The 26,657-nt window shown below is 57.3% G+C and overlaps 7 non-coding genes across 7 annotated transcripts; all 7 read left to right on the top strand.

Annotated features, from left to right (window-relative positions):
• The first annotated feature begins 4,767 nt into the window (after window positions 1-4,767).
• LOC148757777 (5S ribosomal RNA) lies at window positions 4,768-4,886 on the top strand. The gene has a single exon (XR_016021847.1). It is a non-coding gene; the product is annotated as a 5S ribosomal RNA (ribosomal RNA).
• Window positions 4,887-5,768: 882 nt separating this feature from the next.
• LOC148757776 (5S ribosomal RNA) lies at window positions 5,769-5,887 on the top strand. The gene has a single exon (XR_016021846.1). It is a non-coding gene; the product is annotated as a 5S ribosomal RNA (ribosomal RNA).
• A 5,934-nt stretch (window positions 5,888-11,821) lies between these two features.
• Window positions 11,822-11,940, top strand: LOC148757775 (5S ribosomal RNA). Its single transcript, XR_016021845.1, has one exon. It is a non-coding gene; the product is annotated as a 5S ribosomal RNA (ribosomal RNA).
• Window positions 11,941-12,828: 888 nt separating this feature from the next.
• LOC148757774 (5S ribosomal RNA) lies at window positions 12,829-12,947 on the top strand. The gene has a single exon (XR_016021844.1). It is a non-coding gene; the product is annotated as a 5S ribosomal RNA (ribosomal RNA).
• Window positions 12,948-18,876: 5,929 nt separating this feature from the next.
• Window positions 18,877-18,995, top strand: LOC141568703 (5S ribosomal RNA). Its single transcript, XR_012491928.1, has one exon. It is a non-coding gene; the product is annotated as a 5S ribosomal RNA (ribosomal RNA).
• An 882-nt stretch (window positions 18,996-19,877) lies between these two features.
• Window positions 19,878-19,996, top strand: LOC148757773 (5S ribosomal RNA). Its single transcript, XR_016021843.1, has one exon. It is a non-coding gene; the product is annotated as a 5S ribosomal RNA (ribosomal RNA).
• Window positions 19,997-25,930: 5,934 nt separating this feature from the next.
• LOC148757772 (5S ribosomal RNA) lies at window positions 25,931-26,049 on the top strand. Its single transcript, XR_016021842.1, has one exon. It is a non-coding gene; the product is annotated as a 5S ribosomal RNA (ribosomal RNA).
• Window positions 26,050-26,657: the final 608 nt, after the last annotated feature.

The raw sequence follows: 26,657 nt of genomic DNA, 5'->3' as shown, positions 1-26,657 counted from the left end.
ATCCTTCAGCAAAGCGATCGACTCCTGTCTTAGGTCGTAAGACATCCACTGATCATTACCCGTCATTGGCTACCGATCTCCTTTGGGGTTAGACAGGGGCAGTGGCTTTTGGTCTATCAGCCATGTGGAGCCTTATTTTGTGAATTTCTCCATAAATATCTGTGACTATCCCCATCACAGCTTTTGTGATGCAGGGGAGGAAACATAGTATCAGGAGGATCACAACAAGCGGAATTACAAGGGGGGCCATAATTCGAAGCATTGAAGAGTATGATGGAAATACATTGTGAAAACTAGAGACAAGTTTGTTGAGAGTATCAGCTATATCGGTGTTTAAAGGAGAGGTCTCTCGCAGTGTCAAGACCTCTTTATGAAACTGGATAAGATCAAGAGTAACATTTTTTTCTTACACGGTCTGTGAGACTCATACCTCATAGCAGAAAAAATGTTTATTCCAATCACCCTTTGTCTGTTAACAGCCGAAGCATAAAGTCCCATGATGTCTTACCTTCTCAGGGTCAAGTCACTCATATTGTAACAGCTCTGTTGAGATAAGTGGAGAGAACTGATCTTCATTGCCCTCATGACTTCTCTCACAATCAGGTGAGAGAGGAAAGCCAGAGACAGCAGTGGCTTTTGCCAGGCAGGGGGAAGGGGAGGAAAGGCTCCTTTTTGGGTCTTCTAAGGCAGCTCATTGGGGGTCCCCACTCGGTTCCGCCTGGCTTAGGTTGTATCTCCCGTGAGATATCTTACCCGTCTTTGGCTGCAAACCATCTTTTGGGGGACCAGACAGAGAGACATAAGGTGTAAACACAAGAATGGAACAGAGTCCCAGAAAGGCACAGTCTTACAGACTCTTCTTTCCTTAAGGAAAGACATGGGGGGACAGTCGGCTAGGCTGTTGTGTGACTACATCTCCCCCTTTTTTGTTTTTGAAGCATGAGAAACACAGAACGTGTAGTTGTTTCACTTACAGCCCGTCGGAGGGCTATTTGTCCACATCTGAGGACTATGTAAAATAAACAGAACAATAAACAGAAGAGCAATATCCCCAGCAAAAACCCTCTACCCAAAGTCTTTATCCATTTAACAGGGTCTGAAGTGGACAGTCCTTCTGCGGCTGCGGAAAGTGAGAGCTTTTCCACACCCTAGGGGCGTGGATGGGTATCTCTAGATGTCTTCTCTTCTGTGGGCTGTCGTTCATGGTATGGTTTAACACCGACCAGGAATTCACAAAGGTTTTTCTTCCGGACCTGGAGAAATACAAGCAAAGCCTCTTCCCCGTGTTATCTCGCGGGGAGAAGTAGGATCAGCTTCCCCACGTAACATTTTAAACAAAGGTTGTAATTCACCGGTTGTCAACCGCAACTGAGGTCTAATCCAGTTAATGTCTCCCAGTAGCCTTTGGAAATCATTTGATGTTTTTAAACAATCTCGCCGGATTTGTATTTCTTGAGGCACAACGGCCTGAGGCATTAAGCAATATCCCAGATAAGAGTAAGGAGGCACTTGCTGAATTTTTTCTGGGGCTATAACTAGCCCATAATCGTGGAGCTTTTTTTGTAAATGAGCAAAAGCAGCAAGCAACTTTGGTTCACAAGAGTGGGCAAGAAGTATGTCATCCATGTAGTGGATGATGTAAATATCTGGAAATGTCCTTCGGGTAGGTTTTATTGCAGCTGATACAAATTTTTGACATAGTGTAGGGCTACTAGCCATTCCCTGAGGTAGCACTAGCCAATGATATCTCTTAAAAGGTTCTTGTAAATTAACGGAAGGAACACTGAAAGCAAATCTGGGGCAGTCATCAGGATTTAAAGGTATAGTATAAAAACAATCTTTGCAGTCCAAAACAATTTTATATGTGTTTTTTGGTATGGCTGCAGGACAGGGCAAGCCTGTCTGTAAGGCTCCCGTTAATTTCATGGTTTTATTAACTTTTTGTAAATCTTGTAATAATCTCTATCTGCCAGATTTTTTTTTTTTTTTTTTAATTAATTACAAACACGGGAGAATTCCCGGGAGAACTGGAGGGGGCAATGTGTCCCTTTTTAAGTTGCTCCTGTACTAGCAGCTTGGCGGCTTGAATCTTTTATCTGTTGATAGGGGCCTCGGGCAGTGGATCTAGCCCTGCAACTACACTTGGAGGAGAGCTTAATTGTAACCTAGGCTTCTATTCTGATTGAGATTCTAATAAAGGCCCAGTCTGTTGAGCCTGGACTAATTGCATTTGAACAGAGAGGGAAGTGAGTGCAGCTTGTAATCTTTGCCCCTGTGCTTCCAAGGGGGATCCAGTTTGGGTTGATCATTTTCAGAGTATGTGATTCCCTCGTGTCTAGGATCGATCACATCCCTAACCAAATTCCATAAGGAAAAAGTATCTACTGGTACTTCAGAGGGTCCATGAGCATCATAATATCCCTGTAAACGCTCTCTCACCTTTTCCCAAGTTTCTAAGTTTAAAGTCCCTTCTTCGGGGGAACCAGGGACATATTTGTACTACAAATTCTAAAAATCGAAGCAACTGTGCTTCACTGGTTTTAACTCCTCTAGCTTTTAGCATGCTCCTTAACATGTGAGTAAACAGCCTTTTACTGTGACCCTGTCCCATTTTATTTTACTCCCGACTATGGTATCTCACCGCTTTCACTAACCTTATTCGACGCGTCTCATTTGCAAGCGGAGTCCTTCACTGATTCCCCAGTATTCAGGTCCCTGTTCGGGCGCCACTTGTCGGAGCCTGCCGACGAGACGAACGGTTCCTGAAGTGGGGAGTGAGGATTGAGAAAAAATTGGACAAGAGACAAAGATGGGATCGGGAGGGCGAGCGGTTCTGACTAGACTGCTGCGCCTGCTTGATTTTTCAGCATGCTTTTATACAGACAGAAACAAGAAGGTTACATAAAGCGGCTGAGGCAGCAAGTACAGATTAGTTACGTTTTTTCCAAAGTTTGGCCCTGACTGTCTTTAGACCTTTTGATATTGTCCCATTCCCAGAACAGCAGGTGTCTGTTTGTTCTTTATGCTTATGGGAGTTCCCCTCAGCCATCCTCCCAACCTCTGCTTGTAGCTACATTTTCTTAACCCTTGATGCTCCAGCTCCCCACACCACCACAAGGGGAAGAGCAGGCACGCAGGCACACGACCCTCACAACGAGGGTGCCTAGGGCTGCCACTCTCCTCCCGCGGGCGGGACCCTGGGCGGGGCTCGGAGCCCACCGGCACCGGTGCTCCGGAGACCCTGGCGGCCCGCCCCGGGGGCTTCGAGGGTGACTGCCAAAGCCCGGGCACTGCCTCCTTAGCGGAGCCCAGCCCCGGGCACGACCACACACCGGTGGAGAAGCTGCCACCTCAACACAGCCTCAGTGCGTCCGTCCCAGTCCGTGTCCCAGCCTGTGCGTCCCTCCCCCTCAACCTCCACCCCCTGTCCGTCTGGCTCTGTGACATGCCTGTTGGGCTGTGGCTCTCGCTCAGGAGCTCTCTCCCCGCGTGCCAGCCCCCTCTTTCTCTGTCTCTGTCCGAGTCTCTCTGTATGTCTAGATACATACATGCACATATACGTGTATATTTCCATCGCGCTGCCTCCTCCTCCTCCTCCCGTTCTGTCTGTCGGTCCCTGTCCTGCGGGGACTCTAGTCCCTCTGCCCGCACAAGAACGCAGGATATGGCCAGGCCAAGAAGAAACACCAACGGAGCCATGGATAGGGGGCTCATAGCACCATTTCTCACGGGCGGCTGGCTCGGAGACGCAGCAAGCCGGAGCCGCACGATCCCCAACCTGCCGGCCGCTTCTCTGCCAACCAACCGACCCACCAACCGACCGACACACCAAGCCGGCCAACTGCAATCCGCGCCCCTCTGCAATTTGCAGTCCACCATCCGCGCTTCCTAGCTTGGCCACCGCCGCTGTACGGGTGGCCCATGGCCAACTGGCAACAGCTGACGGCCAAGCGGTCACAGCTGATGACCGTGCACCACCCGAGGCAGCACCCCTCCACGCGAGGCCCAGGGCCTGGAAACGGCTCTCTGGGACTCTGTCCCCACAGTCCCCGTCTGTCTCTCTCCGCCTCTCTCTTGCTCCGTCTCTGGCCTTCTCTCATCCTCTCTCTCACCTCCCTGGGTCAGGCGAGGTGACGTGTAGCCAGTGAAGGGACCGGAGATCGGGTGGGCCGCTGGTCGCTGACGAGGGGCGAGGGCCCAGACGGAAGGCTGTGTGACGAAGGGTGACGGCAGACTGGAGCCGCTGCACCCTGGTGGCACGGGTGGCTCCCCGTGGCTTTGGGCCAGTCGGTGGGGCCGGCCAGTGCCAGGGCCAGGGCCGCGCGTGCCTAGGGCCGGAGGGGCCTGAGAGGACCCTGCGACGCCCTCGCTTGCCATGAGCGGGGGACCGCAGAGCAGCCAGGCGGGTCTGGGGAGGTGGGGCTGGGGGTGGGGGTGAGCGGGGTTGGGGTGGGGGGGCGGGGTGTAAGCCGTTCGGGGCCCGGGGAGTCCCAGGATGCCAGGGCGCCGAGACTTCTGTCACCGTCAGGGAAGTGACAGAGGCCCGTGGAGCCACGGGTGGCGCGAAGGGGCCTCGCTGCGGGCCAAGAGTAGCCCGCCGCCCACGCCGGCGGCGTCCGGAGGAGGCGAGGAACAGGCGGGAGGCGCGGCGCCGGCGGAGCCGGCCAGCGGGGAGATGCTCGCCACCCGAGGGGCCCAGCAGCACGGCGCACGCTCACGAGGCAGGCCGGGAGCAGGCTCTTGGGGCGCCGGGAGCCGGGTCCCAGCGTCTACGGCCATACCACCCTGAACGCGCCCGATCTCGTCTGATCTCGGAAGCTAAGCAGGGTCGGGCCTGGTTAGTACTTGGATGGGAGACCGCCTGGGAATACCGGGTGCTGTAGGCTTTTTGCTCGCCTCTCCTTTTGCGCCGCCGCCCCGACGTGGCTCCCTCCGAACCCCTGGCGCCCCTTGCCCCTCTGCAGCCGCCCAGCCCAACGAAGGTCCCCCTGACCAGCGGCGGGTCCGCCGCACGGACGTACAACCTGGCAGTCCGGGTCGCACGCTAGGCTTGTCGGCCCGGGCTCCCCCCCATACCCTCTTCTTAGTCCTCTTCGCTCCCGCAGGCCGTCAGGCCGCACCCGTTCGCTGAGCCGCGGTCGCCGTCGCCGCCAGCACCGCGCTGCCCGCTACTGCCGCCAGCGCTGCCCTCGCCCCCGCCGCCGCCGCCGTCGCCGCCGCCTTCACCTCGCTCGCGGCCACCGCCGCCATCGCCGCGCTCCCTCCCGCTCCCCGCCCCGCCGCTGCCGCCGCCGCCGCCGCCGCCGCCGCCGCCGCCGCCGCCGCCGCCGCCACCGCCTCCACCGCCGCGCTCCCCACCGCCGACGCCAGCTCTGCCCTCGCCGCCGCTGCCGCGGGCTCCTCCCACAACTCCCAAACACAGGGCTGCCTGCTGGCGACCAGCGTTGGGGATGCGTTCGGGGTGGGCCTGGTGGCGGTAGCGGGGCGGGGTGTATTCCGGTCGGGTCCCGGGGAGTCCCAGGATGCCAGAGTTCCACGACTTCTGTCACCATCAGGGTAATGGCAGAGTCCCGTGGAGCCACGGAAGGCGCGAAGGGGCCTCGCGCGCCAGATTCGTCCGGAGGAGGCGGGGAGCAGGCGGGAGGTGAGGCGCTGGCGGAGCCGGTCAGCAGGGAGATGCTCGCCACCCGAGCGACCCAGCTGCATGGCGCGCGCTCACGAGGCAGGCCGGGAGCAGGCTCTTGGGGCGCCGGGAGCCGGGTCCCAGCGTCTACGGCCATACCACCCTGAACGCGCCCGATCTCGTCTGATCTCGGAAGCTAAGCAGGGTCGGGCCTGGTTAGTACTTGGATGGGAGACCGCCTGGGAATACCGGGTGCTGTAGGCTTTTGCTCGCCTCTCCTTTTGCGCCGCCGCCCCGGCGTGGCTCCCTCCGAACCCCTGGCGCCCCTTGCCCCTCTGCAGCCGCCCAGCCCGCCGAAGGTCCCCCTGGCCAGCGGCGGGTCAGCCGCCCGGCACTACAAGCTCGCAGCCCGGGCCGCACGCCAGGCCCGTCGGCCCCGGCTCCCCCCCACACCCTCTTCTCAGTCCTCTTCGCTCCCGCAGGCCGACAGCCCGCAGCCCTTCACCGAGCCGCGGTCGCCGCCGCCGCTGCCATCGCCGCGCTCCCTCCCGCTCCCCGCCCCCGCCGCCCCCAAAGCCCAAGCCCAGGGCTGCCTGCCGGCGCTGGCCTCCACCAGGCTTTCTCCATCCCAGGACGTGCCGGTCCTTCGCACCTCGGCCCGAGCCCAGGGGACGACCATCCCTGTGCCTGCACCTGGGCCCCGAGACACAGGATCGGCGTGTCCTCCGGCAAACGGGATGCCCACCCGCCCCGCCCCACCGGAGGCCTCTGTCTCTGCTGGCCGGCACCTCGCCCCACACCCCCGCGCGCGCGCGCGCGCGCCCCCTCACGTCTCCCACAAGAGCCAGGAGCCCTCCGTTCCCGCCGGCCGCGGTGGCCCCGACACACAGGGGAAAAAGAGCCGGGACAAACCAGGGGACGGAGGGAGCAGCACCCCAACACCCCGCACGCCCTCGGACTCCAGGAGAGACCACCATGTCGGAGCCTGCCGACGAGACGAACGGTTCCTGAAGTGCGGAGTGAGGATTGAGAAAAAATTGGACAAGAGACAAAGATGGGATCGGGAGGGCGAGCGGTTCTGACTAGACTGCTGCGCCTGCTTGATTTTTCAGCATGCTTTTATACAGACAGAAACAAGAAGGTTACATAAAGCGGCTGAGGCAGCAAGGACAGATTAGTTACGTTTTTCCAAAGTTTGGCCCTGACTGTCTTTAGACCTTTTGATATTGTCCCATTCCCAGAACAGCAGGTGTCTGTTTGTTCTTTATGCTTAGCGGAGTTCCCCTCAGCCATCCTCCCAACCTCTGCTTGTAGTTACATTTTCTTAACGCTTGATGCTCCAGCTCCCCACAATTCCCCCTTTTTTAGTTTTTGAGATCGTGCGTGGCTTAGGTGGTCAGTACAGACCTTCTCACTTACCCGTCATTGGATATCCTTCAGCAAAGCGATCGACTCCTGTCTTAGGTCGTAAGACATCCACTGATCATTACCCGTCATTGGCTACCGATCTCCTTTGGGGTTAGACAGGGGCAGTGGCTTTTGGTCTATCAGCCATGTGGAGCCTTATTTTGTGAATTTCTCCATAAATATCTGTGACTATCCCCATCACAGCTTTTGTGATGCAGGGGAGGAAACATAGTATCAGGAGGATCACAACAAGCGGAATTACAAGGGGGGCCATAATTCGAAGCATTGAAGAGTATGATGGAAATACATTGTGAAAACTAGAGACAAGTTTGTTGAGAGTATCAGCTATATCGGTGTTTAAAGGAGAGGTCTCTCGCAGTGTCAAGACCTCTTTATGAAACTGGATAAGATCAAGAGTAACATTTTTTTCTTACACGGTCTGTGAGACTCATACCTCATAGCAGAAAAAATGTTTATTCCAATCACCCTTTGTCTGTTAACAGCCGAAGCATAAAGTCCCATGATGTCTTACCTTCTCAGGGTCAAGTCACTCATATTGTAACAGCTCTGTTGAGATAAGTGGAGAGAACTGATCTTCATTGCCCTCATGACTTCTCTCACAATCAGGTGAGAGAGGAAAGCCAGAGACAGCAGTGGCTTTTGCCAGGCAGGGGGAAGGGGAGGAAAGGCTCCTTTTTGGGTCTTCTAAGGCAGCTCATTGGGGGTCCCCACTCGGTTCCGCCTGGCTTAGGTTGTATCTCCCGTGAGATATCTTACCCGTCTTTGGCTGCAAACCATCTTTTGGGGGACCAGACAGAGAGACATAAGGTGTAAACACAAGAATGGAACAGAGTCCCAGAAAGGCACAGTCTTACAGACTCTTCTTTCCTTAAGGAAAGACATGGGGGGACAGTCGGCTAGGCTGTTGTGTGACTACATCTCCCCCTTTTTTGTTTTTGAAGCATGAGAAACACAGAACGTGTAGTTGTTTCACTTACAGCCCGTCGGAGGGCTATTTGTCCACATCTGAGGACTATGTAAAATAAACAGAACAATAAACAGAAGAGCAATATCCCCAGCAAAAACCCTCTACCCAAAGTCTTTATCCATTTAACAGGGTCTGAAGTGGACAGTCCTTCTGCGGCTGCGGAAAGTGAGAGCTTTTCCACACCCTAGGGGCGTGGATGGGTATCTCTAGATGTCTTCTCTTCTGTGGGCTGTCGTTCATGGTATGGTTTAACACCGACCAGGAATTCACAAAGGTTTTTCTTCCGGACCTGGAGAAATACAAGCAAAGCCTCTTCCCCGTGTTATCTCGCGGGGAGAAGTAGGATCAGCTTCCCCACGTAACATTTTAAACAAAGGTTGTAATTCACCGGTTGTCAACCGCAACTGAGGTCTAATCCAGTTAATGTCTCCCAGTAGCCTTTGGAAATCATTTGATGTTTTTAAACAATCTCGCCGGATTTGTATTTCTTGAGGCACAACGGCCTGAGGCATTAAGCAATATCCCAGATAAGAGTAAGGAGGCACTTGCTGAATTTTTTCTGGGGCTATAACTAGCCCATAATCGTGGAGCTTTTTTTGTAAATGAGCAAAAGCAGCAAGCAACTTTGGTTCACAAGAGTGGGCAAGAAGTATGTCATCCATGTAGTGGATGATGTAAATATCTGGAAATGTCCTTCGGGTAGGTTTTATTGCAGCTGATACAAATTTTTGACATAGTGTAGGGCTACTAGCCATTCCCTGAGGTAGCACTAGCCAATGATATCTCTTAAAAGGTTCTTGTAAATTAACGGAAGGAACACTGAAAGCAAATCTGGGGCAGTCATCAGGATTTAAAGGTATAGTATAAAAACAATCTTTGCAGTCCAAAACAATTTTATATGTGTTTTTTGGTATGGCTGCAGGACAGGGCAAGCCTGTCTGTAAGGCTCCCGTTAATTTCATGGTTTTATTAACTTTTTGTAAATCTTGTAATAATCTCTATCTGCCAGATTTTTTTTTTTTTTTTTTAATTAATTACAAACACGGGAGAATTCCCGGGAGAACTGGAGGGGGCAATGTGTCCCTTTTTAAGTTGCTCCTGTACTAGCAGCTTGGCGGCTTGAATCTTTTATCTGTTGATAGGGGCCTCGGGCAGTGGATCTAGCCCTGCAACTACACTTGGAGGAGAGCTTAATTGTAACCTAGGCTTCTATTCTGATTGAGATTCTAATAAAGGCCCAGTCTGTTGAGCCTGGACTAATTGCATTTGAACAGAGAGGGAAGTGAGTGCAGCTTGTAATCTTTGCCCCTCTGCTTCCAAGGGGGATCCAGTTTGGGTTGATCATTTTCAGAGTATGTGATTCCCTCGTGTCTAGGATCGATCACATCCCTAACCAAATTCCATAAGGAAAAAGTATCTACTGGTACTTCAGAGGGTCCATGAGCATCATAATATCCCTGTAAACGCTCTCTCACCTTTTCCCAAGTTTCTAAGTTTAAAGTCCCTTCTTCGGGGGAACCAGGGACATATTTGTACTACAAATTCTAAAAATCGAAGCAACTGTGCTTCACTGGTTTTAACTCCTCTAGCTTTTAGCATGCTCCTTAACATGTGAGTAAACAGCCTTTTACTGTGACCCTGTCCCAATTTATTTTACTCCCGACTATGGTATCTCACCGCTTTCACTAACCTTATTCGACGCGTCTCATTTGCAAGCGGAGTCCTTCACTGATTCCCCAGTATTCAGGTCCCTGTTCGGGCGCCACTTGTCGGAGCCTGCCGACGAGACGAACGGTTCCTGAAGTGGGGAGTGAGGATTGAGAAAAAATTGGACAAGAGACAAAGATGGGATCGGGAGGGCGAGCGGTTCTGACTAGACTGCTGCGCCTGCTTGATTTTTCAGCATGCTTTTATACAGACAGAAACAAGAAGGTTACATAAAGCGGCTGAGGCAGCAAGTACAGATTAGTTACGTTTTTTCCAAAGTTTGGCCCTGACTGTCTTTAGACCTTTTGATATTGTCCCATTCCCAGAACAGCAGGTGTCTGTTTGTTCTTTATGCTTATGGGAGTTCCCCTCAGCCATCCTCCCAACCTCTGCTTGTAGCTACATTTTCTTAACCCTTGATGCTCCAGCTCCCCACACCACCACAAGGGGAAGAGCAGGCACGCAGGCACACGACCCTCACAACGAGGGTGCCTAGGGCTGCCACTCTCCTCCCGCGGGCGGGACCCTGGGCGGGGCTCGGAGCCCACCGGCACCGGTGCTCCGGAGACCCTGGCGGCCCGCCCCGGGGGCTTCGAGGGTGACTGCCAAAGCCCGGGCACTGCCTCCTTAGCGGAGCCCAGCCCCGGGCACGACCACACACCGGTGGAGAAGCTGCCACCTCAACACAGCCTCAGTGCGTCCGTCCCAGTCCGTGTCCCAGCCTGTGCGTCCCTCCCCCTCAACCTCCACCCCCTGTCCGTCTGGCTCTGTGACATGCCTGTTGGGCTGTGGCTCTCGCTCAGGAGCTCTCTCCCCGCGTGCCAGCCCCCTCTTTCTCTGTCTCTGTCCGAGTCTCTCTGTATGTCTAGATACATACATGCACATATACGTGTATATTTCCATCGCGCTGCCTCCTCCTCCTCCTCCCGTTCTGTCTGTCGGTCCCTGTCCTGCGGGGACTCTAGTCCCTCTGCCCGCACAAGAACGCAGGATATGGCCAGGCCAAGAAGAAACACCAACGGAGCCATGGATAGGGGGCTCATAGCACCATTTCTCACGGGCGGCTGGCTCGGAGACGCAGCAAGCCGGAGCCGCACGATCCCCAACCTGCCGGCCGCTTCTCTGCCAACCAACCGACCCACCAACCGACCGACACACCAAGCCGGCCAACTGCAATCCGCGCCCCTCTGCAATTTGCAGTCCACCATCCGCGCTTCCTAGCTTGGCCACCGCCGCTGTACGGGTGGCCCATGGCCAACTGGCAACAGCTGACGGCCAAGCGGTCACAGCTGATGACCGTGCACCACCCGAGGCAGCACCCCTCCACGCGAGGCCCAGGGCCTGGAAACGGCTCTCTGGGACTCTGTCCCCACAGTCCCCGTCTGTCTCTCTCCGCCTCTCTCTTGCTCCGTCTCTGGCCTTCTCTCATCCTCTCTCTCACCTCCCTGGGTCAGGCGAGGTGACGTGTAGCCAGTGAAGGGACCGGAGATCGGGTGGGCCGCTGGTCGCTGACGAGGGGCGAGGGCCCAGACGGAAGGCTGTGTGACGAAGGGTGACGGCAGACTGGAGCCGCTGCACCCTGGTGGCACGGGTGGCTCCCCGTGGCTTTGGGCCAGTCGGTGGGGCCGGCCAGTGCCAGGGCCAGGGCCGCGCGTGCCTAGGGCCGGAGGGGCCTGAGAGGACCCTGCGACGCCCTCGCTTGCCATGAGCGGGGGACCGCAGAGCAGCCAGGCGGGTCTGGGGAGGTGGGGCTGGGGGTGGGGGTGAGCGGGGTTGGGGTGGGGGGGCGGGGTGTAAGCCGTTCGGGGCCCGGGGAGTCCCAGGATGCCAGGGCGCCGAGACTTCTGTCACCGTCAGGGAAGTGACAGAGGCCCGTGGAGCCACGGGTGGCGCGAAGGGGCCTCGCTGCGGGCCAAGAGTAGCCCGCCGCCCACGCCGGCGGCGTCCGGAGGAGGCGAGGAACAGGCGGGAGGCGCGGCGCCGGCGGAGCCGGCCAGCGGGGAGATGCTCGCCACCCGAGGGGCCCAGCAGCACGGCGCACGCTCACGAGGCAGGCCGGGAGCAGGCTCTTGGGGCGCCGGGAGCCGGGTCCCAGCGTCTACGGCCATACCACCCTGAACGCGCCCGATCTCGTCTGATCTCGGAAGCTAAGCAGGGTCGGGCCTGGTTAGTACTTGGATGGGAGACCGCCTGGGAATACCGGGTGCTGTAGGCTTTTTGCTCGCCTCTCCTTTTGCGCCGCCGCCCCGACGTGGCTCCCTCCGAACCCCTGGCGCCCCTTGCCCCTCTGCAGCCGCCCAGCCCAACGAAGGTCCCCCTGACCAGCGGCGGGTCCGCCGCACGGACGTACAACCTGGCAGTCCGGGTCGCACGCTAGGCTTGTCGGCCCGGGCTCCCCCCCATACCCTCTTCTTAGTCCTCTTCGCTCCCGCAGGCCGTCAGGCCGCACCCGTTCGCTGAGCCGCGGTCGCCGTCGCCGCCAGCACCGCGCTGCCCGCTACTGCCGCCAGCGCTGCCCTCGCCCCCGCCGCCGCCGCCGTCGCCGCCGCCTTCACCTCGCTCGCGGCCACCGCCGCCATCGCCGCGCTCCCTCCCGCTCCCCGCCCCGCCGCTGCCGCCGCCGCCGCCGCCGCCGCCGCCGCCGCCGCCGCCGCCGCCGCCGCCGCCACCGCCTCCACCGCCGCGCTCCCCACCGCCGACGCCAGCTCTGCCCTCGCCGCCGCTGCCGCGGGCTCCTCCCACAACTCCCAAACACAGGGCTGCCTGCTGGCGACCAGCGTTGGGGATGCGTTCGGGGTGGGCCTGGTGGCGGTAGCGGGGCGGGGTGTATTCCGGTCGGGTCCCGGGGAGTCCCAGGATGCCAGAGTTCCACGACTTCTGTCACCATCAGGGTAATGGCAGAGTCCCGTGGAGCCACGGAAGGCGCGAAGGGGCCTCGCGCGCCAGATTCGTCCGGAGGAGGCGGGGAGCAGGCGGGAGGTGAGGCGCTGGCGGAGCCGGTCAGCAGGGAGATGCTCGCCACCCGAGCGACCCAGCTGCATGGCGCGCGCTCACGAGGCAGGCCGGGAGCAGGCTCTTGGGGCGCCGGGAGCCGGGTCCCAGCGTCTACGGCCATACCACCCTGAACGCGCCCGATCTCGTCTGATCTCGGAAGCTAAGCAGGGTCGGGCCTGGTTAGTACTTGGATGGGAGACCGCCTGGGAATACCGGGTGCTGTAGGCTTTTGCTCGCCTCTCCTTTTGCGCCGCCGCCCCGGCGTGGCTCCCTCCGAACCCCTGGCGCCCCTTGCCCCTCTGCAGCCGCCCAGCCCGCCGAAGGTCCCCCTGGCCAGCGGCGGGTCAGCCGCCCGGCACTACAAGCTCGCAGCCCGGGCCGCACGCCAGGCCCGTCGGCCCCGGCTCCCCCCCACACCCTCTTCTCAGTCCTCTTCGCTCCCGCAGGCCGACAGCCCGCAGCCCTTCACCGAGCCGCGGTCGCCGCCGCCGCTGCCATCGCCGCGCTCCCTCCCGCTCCCCGCCCCCGCCGCCCCCAAAGCCCAAGCCCAGGGCTGCCTGCCGGCGCTGGCCTCCACCAGGCTTTCTCCATCCCAGGACGTGCCGGTCCTTCGCACCTCGGCCCGAGCCCAGGGGACGACCATCCCTGTGCCTGCACCTGGGCCCCGAGACACAGGATCGGCGTGTCCTCCGGCAAACGGGATGCCCACCCGCCCCGCCCCACCGGAGGCCTCTGTCTCTGCTGGCCGGCACCTCGCCCCACACCCCCGCGCGCGCGCGCCCCCTCACGTCTCCCACAAGAGCCAGGAGCCCTCCGTTCCCGCCGGCCGCGGTGGCCCCGACACACAGGGGAAAAAGAGCCGGGACAAACCAGGGGACGGAGGGAGCAGCACCCCAACACCCCGCACGCCCTCGGACTCCAGGAGAGACCACCATGTCGGAGCCTGCCGACGAGACGAACGGTTCCTGAAGTGCGGAGTGAGGATTGAGAAAAAATTGGACAAGAGACAAAGATGGGATCGGGAGGGCGAGCGGTTCTGACTAGACTGCTGCGCCTGCTTGATTTTTCAGCATGCTTTTATACAGACAGAAACAAGAAGGTTACATAAAGCGGCTGAGGCAGCAAGGACAGATTAGTTACGTTTTTCCAAAGTTTGGCCCTGACTGTCTTTAGACCTTTTGATATTGTCCCATTCCCAGAACAGCAGGTGTCTGTTTGTTCTTTATGCTTAGCGGAGTTCCCCTCAGCCATCCTCCCAACCTCTGCTTGTAGTTACATTTTCTTAACGCTTGATGCTCCAGCTCCCCACAATTCCCCCTTTTTTAGTTTTTGAGATCGTGCGTGGCTTAGGTGGTCAGTACAGACCTTCTCACTTACCCGTCATTGGATATCCTTCAGCAAAGCGATCGACTCCTGTCTTAGGTCGTAAGACATCCACTGATCATTACCCGTCATTGGCTACCGATCTCCTTTGGGGTTAGACAGGGGCAGTGGCTTTTGGTCTATCAGCCATGTGGAGCCTTATTTTGTGAATTTCTCCATAAATATCTGTGACTATCCCCATCACAGCTTTTGTGATGCAGGGGAGGAAACATAGTATCAGGAGGATCACAACAAGCGGAATTACAAGGGGGGCCATAATTCGAAGCATTGAAGAGTATGATGGAAATACATTGTGAAAACTAGAGACAAGTTTGTTGAGAGTATCAGCTATATCGGTGTTTAAAGGAGAGGTCTCTCGCAGTGTCAAGACCTCTTTATGAAACTGGATAAGATCAAGAGTAACATTTTTTTCTTACACGGTCTGTGAGACTCATACCTCATAGCAGAAAAAATGTTTATTCCAATCACCCTTTGTCTGTTAACAGCCGAAGCATAAAGTCCCATGATGTCTTACCTTCTCAGGGTCAAGTCACTCATATTGTAACAGCTCTGTTGAGATAAGTGGAGAGAACTGATCTTCATTGCCCTCATGACTTCTCTCACAATCAGGTGAGAGAGGAAAGCCAGAGACAGCAGTGGCTTTTGCCAGGCAGGGGGAAGGGGAGGAAAGGCTCCTTTTTGGGTCTTCTAAGGCAGCTCATTGGGGGTCCCCACTCGGTTCCGCCTGGCTTAGGTTGTATCTCCCGTGAGATATCTTACCCGTCTTTGGCTGCAAACCATCTTTTGGGGGACCAGACAGAGAGACATAAGGTGTAAACACAAGAATGGAACAGAGTCCCAGAAAGGCACAGTCTTACAGACTCTTCTTTCCTTAAGGAAAGACATGGGGGGACAGTCGGCTAGGCTGTTGTGTGACTACATCTCCCCCTTTTTTGTTTTTGAAGCATGAGAAACACAGAACGTGTAGTTGTTTCACTTACAGCCCGTCGGAGGGCTATTTGTCCACATCTGAGGACTATGTAAAATAAACAGAACAATAAACAGAAGAGCAATATCCCCAGCAAAAACCCTCTACCCAAAGTCTTTATCCATTTAACAGGGTCTGAAGTGGACAGTCCTTCTGCGGCTGCGGAAAGTGAGAGCTTTTCCACACCCTAGGGGCGTGGATGGGTATCTCTAGATGTCTTCTCTTCTGTGGGCTGTCGTTCATGGTATGGTTTAACACCGACCAGGAATTCACAAAGGTTTTTCTTCCGGACCTGGAGAAATACAAGCAAAGCCTCTTCCCCGTGTTATCTCGCGGGGAGAAGTAGGATCAGCTTCCCCACGTAACATTTTAAACAAAGGTTGTAATTCACCGGTTGTCAACCGCAACTGAGGTCTAATCCAGTTAATGTCTCCCAGTAGCCTTTGGAAATCATTTGATGTTTTTAAACAATCTCGCCGGATTTGTATTTCTTGAGGCACAACGGCCTGAGGCATTAAGCAATATCCCAGATAAGAGTAAGGAGGCACTTGCTGAATTTTTTCTGGGGCTATAACTAGCCCATAATCGTGGAGCTTTTTTTGTAAATGAGCAAAAGCAGCAAGCAACTTTGGTTCACAAGAGTGGGCAAGAAGTATGTCATCCATGTAGTGGATGATGTAAATATCTGGAAATGTCCTTCGGGTAGGTTTTATTGCAGCTGATACAAATTTTTGACATAGTGTAGGGCTACTAGCCATTCCCTGAGGTAGCACTAGCCAATGATATCTCTTAAAAGGTTCTTGTAAATTAACGGAAGGAACACTGAAAGCAAATCTGGGGCAGTCATCAGGATTTAAAGGTATAGTATAAAAACAATCTTTGCAGTCCAAAACAATTTTATATGTGTTTTTTGGTATGGCTGCAGGACAGGGCAAGCCTGTCTGTAAGGCTCCCGTTAATTTCATGGTTTTATTAACTTTTTGTAAATCTTGTAATAATCTCTATCTGCCAGATTTTTTTTTTTTTTTTTTTAATTAATTACAAACACGGGAGAATTCCCGGGAGAACTGGAGGGGGCAATGTGTCCCTTTTTAAGTTGCTCCTGTACTAGCAGCTTGGCGGCTTGAATCTTTTATCTGTTGATAGGGGCCTCGGGCAGTGGATCTAGCCCTGCAACTACACTTGGAGGAGAGCTTAATTGTAACCTAGGCTTCTATTCTGATTGAGATTCTAATAAAGGCCCAGTCTGTTGAGCCTGGACTAATTGCATTTGAACAGAGAGGGAAGTGAGTGCAGCTTGTAATCTTTGCCCCTGTGCTTCCAAGGGGGATCCAGTTTGGGTTGATCATTTTCAGAGTATGTGATTCCCTCGTGTCTAGGATCGATCACATCCCTAACCAAATTCCATAAGGAAAAAGTATCTACTGGTACTTCAGAGGGTCCATGAGCATCATAATATCCCTGTAAACGCTCTCTCACCTTTTCCCAAGTTTCTAAGTTTAAAGTCCCTTCTTCGGGGGAACCAGGGACATATTTGTACTACAAATTCTAAAAATCGAAGCAACTGTGCTTCACTGGTTTTAACTCCTCTAGCTTTTAGCATGCTCCTTAACATGTGAGTAAACAGCCTTTTACTGTGACCCTGTCCCATTTTATTTTACTCCCGACTATGGTATCTCACCGCTTTCACTAACCTTATTCGACGCGTCTCATTTGCAAGCGGAGTCCTTCACTGATTCCCCAGTATTCAGGTCCCTGTTCGGGCGCCACTTGTCGGAGCCTGCCGACGAGACGAACGGTTCCTGAAGTGGGGAGTGAGGATTGAGAAAAAATTGGACAAGAGACAAAGATGGGATCGGGAGGGCGAGCGGTTCTGACTAGACTGCTGCGCCTGCTTGATTTTTCAGCATGCTTTTATACAGACAGAAACAAGAAGGTTACATAAAGCGGCTGAGGCAGCAAGTACAGATTAGTTACGTTTTTTCCAAAGTTTGGCCCTGACTGTCTTTAGACCTTTTGATATTGTCCCATTCCCAGAACAGCAGGTGTCTGTTTGTTCTTTATGCTTATGGGAGTTCCCCTCAGCCATCCTCCCAACCTCTGCTTGTAGCTACATTTTCTTAACCCTTGATGCTCCAGCTCCCCACACCACCACAAGGGGAAGAGCAGGCACGCAGGCACACGACCCTCACAACGAGGGTGCCTAGGGCTGCCACTCTCCTCCCGCGGGCGGGACCCTGGGCGGGGCTCGGAGCCCACCGGCACCGGTGCTCCGGAGACCCTGGCGGCCCGCCCCGGGGGCTTCGAGGGTGACTGCCAAAGCCCGGGCACTGCCTCCTTAGCGGAGCCCAGCCCCGGGCACGACCACACACCGGTGGAGAAGCTGCCACCTCAACACAGCCTCAGTGCGTCCGTCCCAGTCCGTGTCCCAGCCTGTGCGTCCCTCCCCCTCAACCTCCACCCCCTGTCCGTCTGGCTCTGTGACATGCCTGTTGGGCTGTGGCTCTCGCTCAGGAGCTCTCTCCCCGCGTGCCAGCCCCCTCTTTCTCTGTCTCTGTCCGAGTCTCTCTGTATGTCTAGATACATACATGCACATATACGTGTATATTTCCATCGCGCTGCCTCCTCCTCCTCCTCCCGTTCTGTCTGTCGGTCCCTGTCCTGCGGGGACTCTAGTCCCTCTGCCCGCACAAGAACGCAGGATATGGCCAGGCCAAGAAGAAACACCAACGGAGCCATGGATAGGGGGCTCATAGCACCATTTCTCACGGGCGGCTGGCTCGGAGACGCAGCAAGCCGGAGCCGCACGATCCCCAACCTGCCGGCCGCTTCTCTGCCAACCAACCGACCCACCAACCGACCGACACACCAAGCCGGCCAACTGCAATCCGCGCCCCTCTGCAATTTGCAGTCCACCATCCGCGCTTCCTAGCTTGGCCACCGCCGCTGTACGGGTGGCCCATGGCCAACTGGCAACAGCTGACGGCCAAGCGGTCACAGCTGATGACCGTGCACCACCCGAGGCAGCACCCCTCCACGCGAGGCCCAGGGCCTGGAAACGGCTCTCTGGGACTCTGTCCCCACAGTCCCCGTCTGTCTCTCTCCGCCTCTCTCTTGCTCCGTCTCTGGCCTTCTCTCATCCTCTCTCTCACCTCCCTGGGTCAGGCGAGGTGACGTGTAGCCAGTGAAGGGACCGGAGATCGGGTGGGCCGCTGGTCGCTGACGAGGGGCGAGGGCCCAGACGGAAGGCTGTGTGACGAAGGGTGACGGCAGACTGGAGCCGCTGCACCCTGGTGGCACGGGTGGCTCCCCGTGGCTTTGGGCCAGTCGGTGGGGCCGGCCAGTGCCAGGGCCAGGGCCGCGCGTGCCTAGGGCCGGAGGGGCCTGAGAGGACCCTGCGACGCCCTCGCTTGCCATGAGCGGGGGACCGCAGAGCAGCCAGGCGGGTCTGGGGAGGTGGGGCTGGGGGTGGGGGTGAGCGGGGTTGGGGTGGGGGGGCGGGGTGTAAGCCGTTCGGGGCCCGGGGAGTCCCAGGATGCCAGGGCGCCGAGACTTCTGTCACCGTCAGGGAAGTGACAGAGGCCCGTGGAGCCACGGGTGGCGCGAAGGGGCCTCGCTGCGGGCCAAGAGTAGCCCGCCGCCCACGCCGGCGGCGTCCGGAGGAGGCGAGGAACAGGCGGGAGGCGCGGCGCCGGCGGAGCCGGCCAGCGGGGAGATGCTCGCCACCCGAGGGGCCCAGCAGCACGGCGCACGCTCACGAGGCAGGCCGGGAGCAGGCTCTTGGGGCGCCGGGAGCCGGGTCCCAGCGTCTACGGCCATACCACCCTGAACGCGCCCGATCTCGTCTGATCTCGGAAGCTAAGCAGGGTCGGGCCTGGTTAGTACTTGGATGGGAGACCGCCTGGGAATACCGGGTGCTGTAGGCTTTTTGCTCGCCTCTCCTTTTGCGCCGCCGCCCCGACGTGGCTCCCTCCGAACCCCTGGCGCCCCTTGCCCCTCTGCAGCCGCCCAGCCCAACGAAGGTCCCCCTGACCAGCGGCGGGTCCGCCGCACGGACGTACAACCTGGCAGTCCGGGTCGCACGCTAGGCTTGTCGGCCCGGGCTCCCCCCCATACCCTCTTCTTAGTCCTCTTCGCTCCCGCAGGCCGTCAGGCCGCACCCGTTCGCTGAGCCGCGGTCGCCGTCGCCGCCAGCACCGCGCTGCCCGCTACTGCCGCCAGCGCTGCCCTCGCCCCCGCCGCCGCCGCCGTCGCCGCCGCCTTCACCTCGCTCGCGGCCACCGCCGCCATCGCCGCGCTCCCTCCCGCTCCCCGCCCCGCCGCTGCCGCCGCCGCCGCCGCCGCCGCCGCCGCCGCCGCCGCCGCCGCCGCCACCGCCTCCACCGCCGCGCTCCCCACCGCCGACGCCAGCTCTGCCCTCGCCGCCGCTGCCGCGGGCTCCTCCCACAACTCCCAAACACAGGGCTGCCTGCTGGCGACCAGCGTTGGGGATGCGTTCGGGGTGGGCCTGGTGGCGGTAGCGGGGCGGGGTGTATTCCGGTCGGGTCCCGGGGAGTCCCAGGATGCCAGAGTTCCACGACTTCTGTCACCATCAGGGTAATGGCAGAGTCCCGTGGAGCCACGGAAGGCGCGAAGGGGCCTCGCGCGCCAGATTCGTCCGGAGGAGGCGGGGAGCAGGCGGGAGGTGAGGCGCTGGCGGAGCCGGTCAGCAGGGAGATGCTCGCCACCCGAGCGACCCAGCTGCATGGCGCGCGCTCACGAGGCAGGCCGGGAGCAGGCTCTTGGGGCGCCGGGAGCCGGGTCCCAGCGTCTACGGCCATACCACCCTGAACGCGCCCGATCTCGTCTGATCTCGGAAGCTAAGCAGGGTCGGGCCTGGTTAGTACTTGGATGGGAGACCGCCTGGGAATACCGGGTGCTGTAGGCTTTTGCTCGCCTCTCCTTTTGCGCCGCCGCCCCGGCGTGGCTCCCTCCGAACCCCTGGCGCCCCTTGCCCCTCTGCAGCCGCCCAGCCCGCCGAAGGTCCCCCTGGCCAGCGGCGGGTCAGCCGCCCGGCACTACAAGCTCGCAGCCCGGGCCGCACGCCAGGCCCGTCGGCCCCGGCTCCCCCCCACACCCTCTTCTCAGTCCTCTTCGCTCCCGCAGGCCGACAGCCCGCAGCCCTTCACCGAGCCGCGGTCGCCGCCGCCGCTGCCATCGCCGCGCTCCCTCCCGCTCCCCGCCCCCGCCGCCCCCAAAGCCCAAGCCCAGGGCTGCCTGCCGGCGCTGGCCTCCACCAGGCTTTCTCCATCCCAGGACGTGCCGGTCCTTCGCACCTCGGCCCGAGCCCAGGGGACGACCATCCCTGTGCCTGCACCTGGGCCCCGAGACACAGGATCGGCGTGTCCTCCGGCAAACGGGATGCCCACCCGCCCCGCCCCACCGGAGGCCTCTGTCTCTGCTGGCCGGCACCTCGCCCCACACCCCCGCGCGCGCGCGCGCGCGCCCCCTCACGTCTCCCACAAGAGCCAGGAGCCCTCCGTTCCCGCCGGCCGCGGTGGCCCCGACACACAGGGGAAAAAGAGCCGGGACAAACCAGGGGACGGAGGGAGCAGCACCCCAACACCCCGCACGCCCTCGGACTCCAGGAGAGACCACCATGTCGGAGCCTGCCGACGAGACGAACGGTTCCTGAAGTGCGGAGTGAGGATTGAGAAAAAATTGGACAAGAGACAAAGATGGGATCGGGAGGGCGAGCGGTTCTGACTAGACTGCTGCGCCTGCTTGATTTTTCAGCATGCTTTTATACAGACAGAAACAAGAAGGTTACATAAAGCGGCTGAGGCAGCAAGGACAGATTAGTTACGTTTTTCCAAAGTTTGGCCCTGACTGTCTTTAGACCTTTTGATATTGTCCCATTCCCAGAACAGCAGGTGTCTGTTTGTTCTTTATGCTTAGCGGAGTTCCCCTCAGCCATCCTCCCAACCTCTGCTTGTAGTTACATTTTCTTAACGCTTGATGCTCCAGCTCCCCACAATTCCCCCTTTTTTAGTTTTTGAGATCGTGCGTGGCTTAGGTGGTCAGTACAGACCTTCTCACTTACCCGTCATTGGATATCCTTCAGCAAAGCGATCGACTCCTGTCTTAGGTCGTAAGACATCCACTGATCATTACCCGTCATTGGCTACCGATCTCCTTTGGGGTTAGACAGGGGCAGTGGCTTTTGGTCTATCAGCCATGTGGAGCCTTATTTTGTGAATTTCTCCATAAATATCTGTGACTATCCCCATCACAGCTTTTGTGATGCAGGGGAGGAAACATAGTATCAGGAGGATCACAACAAGCGGAATTACAAGGGGGGCCATAATTCGAAGCATTGAAGAGTATGATGGAAATACATTGTGAAAACTAGAGACAAGTTTGTTGAGAGTATCAGCTATATCGGTGTTTAAAGGAGAGGTCTCTCGCAGTGTCAAGACCTCTTTATGAAACTGGATAAGATCAAGAGTAACATTTTTTTCTTACACGGTCTGTGAGACTCATACCTCATAGCAGAAAAAATGTTTATTCCAATCACCCTTTGTCTGTTAACAGCCGAAGCATAAAGTCCCATGATGTCTTACCTTCTCAGGGTCAAGTCACTCATATTGTAACAGCTCTGTTGAGATAAGTGGAGAGAACTGATCTTCATTGCCCTCATGACTTCTCTCACAATCAGGTGAGAGAGGAAAGCCAGAGACAGCAGTGGCTTTTGCCAGGCAGGGGGAAGGGGAGGAAAGGCTCCTTTTTGGGTCTTCTAAGGCAGCTCATTGGGGGTCCCCACTCGGTTCCGCCTGGCTTAGGTTGTATCTCCCGTGAGATATCTTACCCGTCTTTGGCTGCAAACCATCTTTTGGGGGACCAGACAGAGAGACATAAGGTGTAAACACAAGAATGGAACAGAGTCCCAGAAAGGCACAGTCTTACAGACTCTTCTTTCCTTAAGGAAAGACATGGGGGGACAGTCGGCTAGGCTGTTGTGTGACTACATCTCCCCCTTTTTTGTTTTTGAAGCATGAGAAACACAGAACGTGTAGTTGTTTCACTTACAGCCCGTCGGAGGGCTATTTGTCCACATCTGAGGACTATGTAAAATAAACAGAACAATAAACAGAAGAGCAATATCCCCAGCAAAAACCCTCTACCCAAAGTCTTTATCCATTTAACAGGGTCTGAAGTGGACAGTCCTTCTGCGGCTGCGGAAAGTGAGAGCTTTTCCACACCCTAGGGGCGTGGATGGGTATCTCTAGATGTCTTCTCTTCTGTGGGCTGTCGTTCATGGTATGGTTTAACACCGACCAGGAATTCACAAAGGTTTTTCTTCCGGACCTGGAGAAATACAAGCAAAGCCTCTTCCCCGTGTTATCTCGCGGGGAGAAGTAGGATCAGCTTCCCCACGTAACATTTTAAACAAAGGTTGTAATTCACCGGTTGTCAACCGCAACTGAGGTCTAATCCAGTTAATGTCTCCCAGTAGCCTTTGGAAATCATTTGATGTTTTTAAACAATCTCGCCGGATTTGTATTTCTTGAGGCACAACGGCCTGAGGCATTAAGCAATATCCCAGATAAGAGTAAGGAGGCACTTGCTGAATTTTTTCTGGGGCTATAACTAGCCCATAATCGTGGAGCTTTTTTTGTAAATGAGCAAAAGCAGCAAGCAACTTTGGTTCACAAGAGTGGGCAAGAAGTATGTCATCCATGTAGTGGATGATGTAAATATCTGGAAATGTCCTTCGGGTAGGTTTTATTGCAGCTGATACAAATTTTTGACATAGTGTAGGGCTACTAGCCATTCCCTGAGGTAGCACTAGCCAATGATATCTCTTAAAAGGTTCTTGTAAATTAACGGAAGGAACACTGAAAGCAAATCTGGGGCAGTCATCAGGATTTAAAGGTATAGTATAAAAACAATCTTTGCAGTCCAAAACAATTTTATATGTGTTTTTTGGTATGGCTGCAGGACAGGGCAAGCCTGTCTGTAAGGCTCCCGTTAATTTCATGGTTTTATTAACTTTTTGTAAATCTTGTAATAATCTCTATCTGCCAGATTTTTTTTTTTTTTTTTTAATTAATTACAAACACGGGAGAATTCCCGGGAGAACTGGAGGGGGCAATGTGTCCCTTTTTAAGTTGCTCCTGTACTAGCAGCTTGGCGGCTTGAATCTTTTATCTGTTGATAGGGGCCTCGGGCAGTGGATCTAGCCCTGCAACTACACTTGGAGGAGAGCTTAATTGTAACCTAGGCTTCTATTCTGATTGAGATTCTAATAAAGGCCCAGTCTGTTGAGCCTGGACTAATTGCATTTGAACAGAGAGGGAAGTGAGTGCAGCTTGTAATCTTTGCCCCTGTGCTTCCAAGGGGGATCCAGTTTGGGTTGATCATTTTCAGAGTATGTGATTCCCTCGTGTCTAGGATCGATCACATCCCTAACCAAATTCCATAAGGAAAAAGTATCTACTGGTACTTCAGAGGGTCCATGAGCATCATAATATCCCTGTAAACGCTCTCTCACCTTTTCCCAAGTTTCTAAGTTTAAAGTCCCTTCTTCGGGGGAACCAGGGACATATTTGTACTACAAATTCTAAAAATCGAAGCAACTGTGCTTCACTGGTTTTAACTCCTCTAGCTTTTAGCATGCTCCTTAACATGTGAGTAAACAGCCTTTTACTGTGACCCTGTCCCATTTTATTTTACTCCCGACTATGGTATCTCACCGCTTTCACTAACCTTATTCGACGCGTCTCATTTGCAAGCGGAGTCCTTCACTGATTCCCCAGTATTCAGGTCCCTGTTCGGGCGCCACTTGTCGGAGCCTGCCGACGAGACGAACGGTTCCTGAAGTGGGGAGTGAGGATTGAGAAAAAATTGGACAAGAGACAAAGATGGGATCGGGAGGGCGAGCGGTTCTGACTAGACTGCTGCGCCTGCTTGATTTTTCAGCATGCTTTTATACAGACAGAAACAAGAAGGTTACATAAAGCGGCTGAGGCAGCAAGTACAGATTAGTTACGTTTTTTCCAAAGTTTGGCCCTGACTGTCTTTAGACCTTTTGATATTGTCCCATTCCCAGAACAGCAGGTGTCTGTTTGTTCTTTATGCTTATGGGAGTTCCCCTCAGCCATCCTCCCAACCTCTGCTTGTAGCTACATTTTCTTAACCCTTGATGCTCCAGCTCCCCACACCACCACAAGGGGAAGAGCAGGCACGCAGGCACACGACCCTCACAACGAGGGTGCCTAGGGCTGCCACTCTCCTCCCGCGGGCGGGACCCTGGGCGGGGCTCGGAGCCCACCGGCACCGGTGCTCCGGAGACCCTGGCGGCCCGCCCCGGGGGCTTCGAGGGTGACTGCCAAAGCCCGGGCACTGCCTCCTTAGCGGAGCCCAGCCCCGGGCACGACCACACACCGGTGGAGAAGCTGCCACCTCAACACAGCCTCAGTGCGTCCGTCCCAGTCCGTGTCCCAGCCTGTGCGTCCCTCCCCCTCAACCTCCACCCCCTGTCCGTCTGGCTCTGTGACATGCCTGTTGGGCTGTGGCTCTCGCTCAGGAGCTCTCTCCCCGCGTGCCAGCCCCCTCTTTCTCTGTCTCTGTCCGAGTCTCTCTGTATGTCTAGATACATACATGCACATATACGTGTATATTTCCATCGCGCTGCCTCCTCCTCCTCCTCCCGTTCTGTCTGTCGGTCCCTGTCCTGCGGGGACTCTAGTCCCTCTGCCCGCACAAGAACGCAGGATATGGCCAGGCCAAGAAGAAACACCAACGGAGCCATGGATAGGGGGCTCATAGCACCATTTCTCACGGGCGGCTGGCTCGGAGACGCAGCAAGCCGGAGCCGCACGATCCCCAACCTGCCGGCCGCTTCTCTGCCAACCAACCGACCCACCAACCGACCGACACACCAAGCCGGCCAACTGCAATCCGCGCCCCTCTGCAATTTGCAGTCCACCATCCGCGCTTCCTAGCTTGGCCACCGCCGCTGTACGGGTGGCCCATGGCCAACTGGCAACAGCTGACGGCCAAGCGGTCACAGCTGATGACCGTGCACCACCCGAGGCAGCACCCCTCCACGCGAGGCCCAGGGCCTGGAAACGGCTCTCTGGGACTCTGTCCCCACAGTCCCCGTCTGTCTCTCTCCGCCTCTCTCTTGCTCCGTCTCTGGCCTTCTCTCATCCTCTCTCTCACCTCCCTGGGTCAGGCGAGGTGACGTGTAGCCAGTGAAGGGACCGGAGATCGGGTGGGCCGCTGGTCGCTGACGAGGGGCGAGGGCCCAGACGGAAGGCTGTGTGACGAAGGGTGACGGCAGACTGGAGCCGCTGCACCCTGGTGGCACGGGTGGCTCCCCGTGGCTTTGGGCCAGTCGGTGGGGCCGGCCAGTGCCAGGGCCAGGGCCGCGCGTGCCTAGGGCCGGAGGGGCCTGAGAGGACCCTGCGACGCCCTCGCTTGCCATGAGCGGGGGACCGCAGAGCAGCCAGGCGGGTCTGGGGAGGTGGGGCTGGGGGTGGGGGTGAGCGGGGTTGGGGTGGGGGGGCGGGGTGTAAGCCGTTCGGGGCCCGGGGAGTCCCAGGATGCCAGGGCGCCGAGACTTCTGTCACCGTCAGGGAAGTGACAGAGGCCCGTGGAGCCACGGGTGGCGCGAAGGGGCCTCGCTGCGGGCCAAGAGTAGCCCGCCGCCCACGCCGGCGGCGTCCGGAGGAGGCGAGGAACAGGCGGGAGGCGCGGCGCCGGCGGAGCCGGCCAGCGGGGAGATGCTCGCCACCCGAGGGGCCCAGCAGCACGGCGCACGCTCACGAGGCAGGCCGGGAGCAGGCTCTTGGGGCGCCGGGAGCCGGGTCCCAGCGTCTACGGCCATACCACCCTGAACGCGCCCGATCTCGTCTGATCTCGGAAGCTAAGCAGGGTCGGGCCTGGTTAGTACTTGGATGGGAGACCGCCTGGGAATACCGGGTGCTGTAGGCTTTTTGCTCGCCTCTCCTTTTGCGCCGCCGCCCCGACGTGGCTCCCTCCGAACCCCTGGCGCCCCTTGCCCCTCTGCAGCCGCCCAGCCCAACGAAGGTCCCCCTGACCAGCGGCGGGTCCGCCGCACGGACGTACAACCTGGCAGTCCGGGTCGCACGCTAGGCTTGTCGGCCCGGGCTCCCCCCCATACCCTCTTCTTAGTCCTCTTCGCTCCCGCAGGCCGTCAGGCCGCACCCGTTCGCTGAGCCGCGGTCGCCGTCGCCGCCAGCACCGCGCTGCCCGCTACTGCCGCCAGCGCTGCCCTCGCCCCCGCCGCCGCCGTCGCCGCCGCCTTCACCTCGCTCGCGGCCACCGCCTCCACCGCCGCGCTCCCCACCGCCGACGCCAGCTCTGCCCTCGCCGCCGCTGCCGCGGGCTCCTCCCACAACTCCCAAACACAGGGCTGCCTGCTGGCGACCAGCGTTGGGGATGCGTTCGGGGTGGGCCTGGTGGCGGTAGCGGGGCGGGGTGTATTCCGGTCGGGTCCCGGGGAGTCCCAGGATGCCAGAGTTCCACGACTTCTGTCACCATCAGGGTAATGGCAGAGTCCCGTGGAGCCACGGAAGGCG

The sequence above is a fragment of the Rhinolophus sinicus genome, chromosome 7 (assembly GCF_057876585.1).
Source record: "Rhinolophus sinicus isolate RSI-liver-muscle chromosome 7, RSI-T2T, whole genome shotgun sequence".
In the NCBI taxonomy this organism is placed as follows: Eukaryota; Metazoa; Chordata; class Mammalia; order Chiroptera; family Rhinolophidae; genus Rhinolophus; species Rhinolophus sinicus.
The sequence above is the reverse complement of the archived record's forward strand: the minus strand, read 5'-3'. Positions and strand labels throughout refer to the sequence as shown.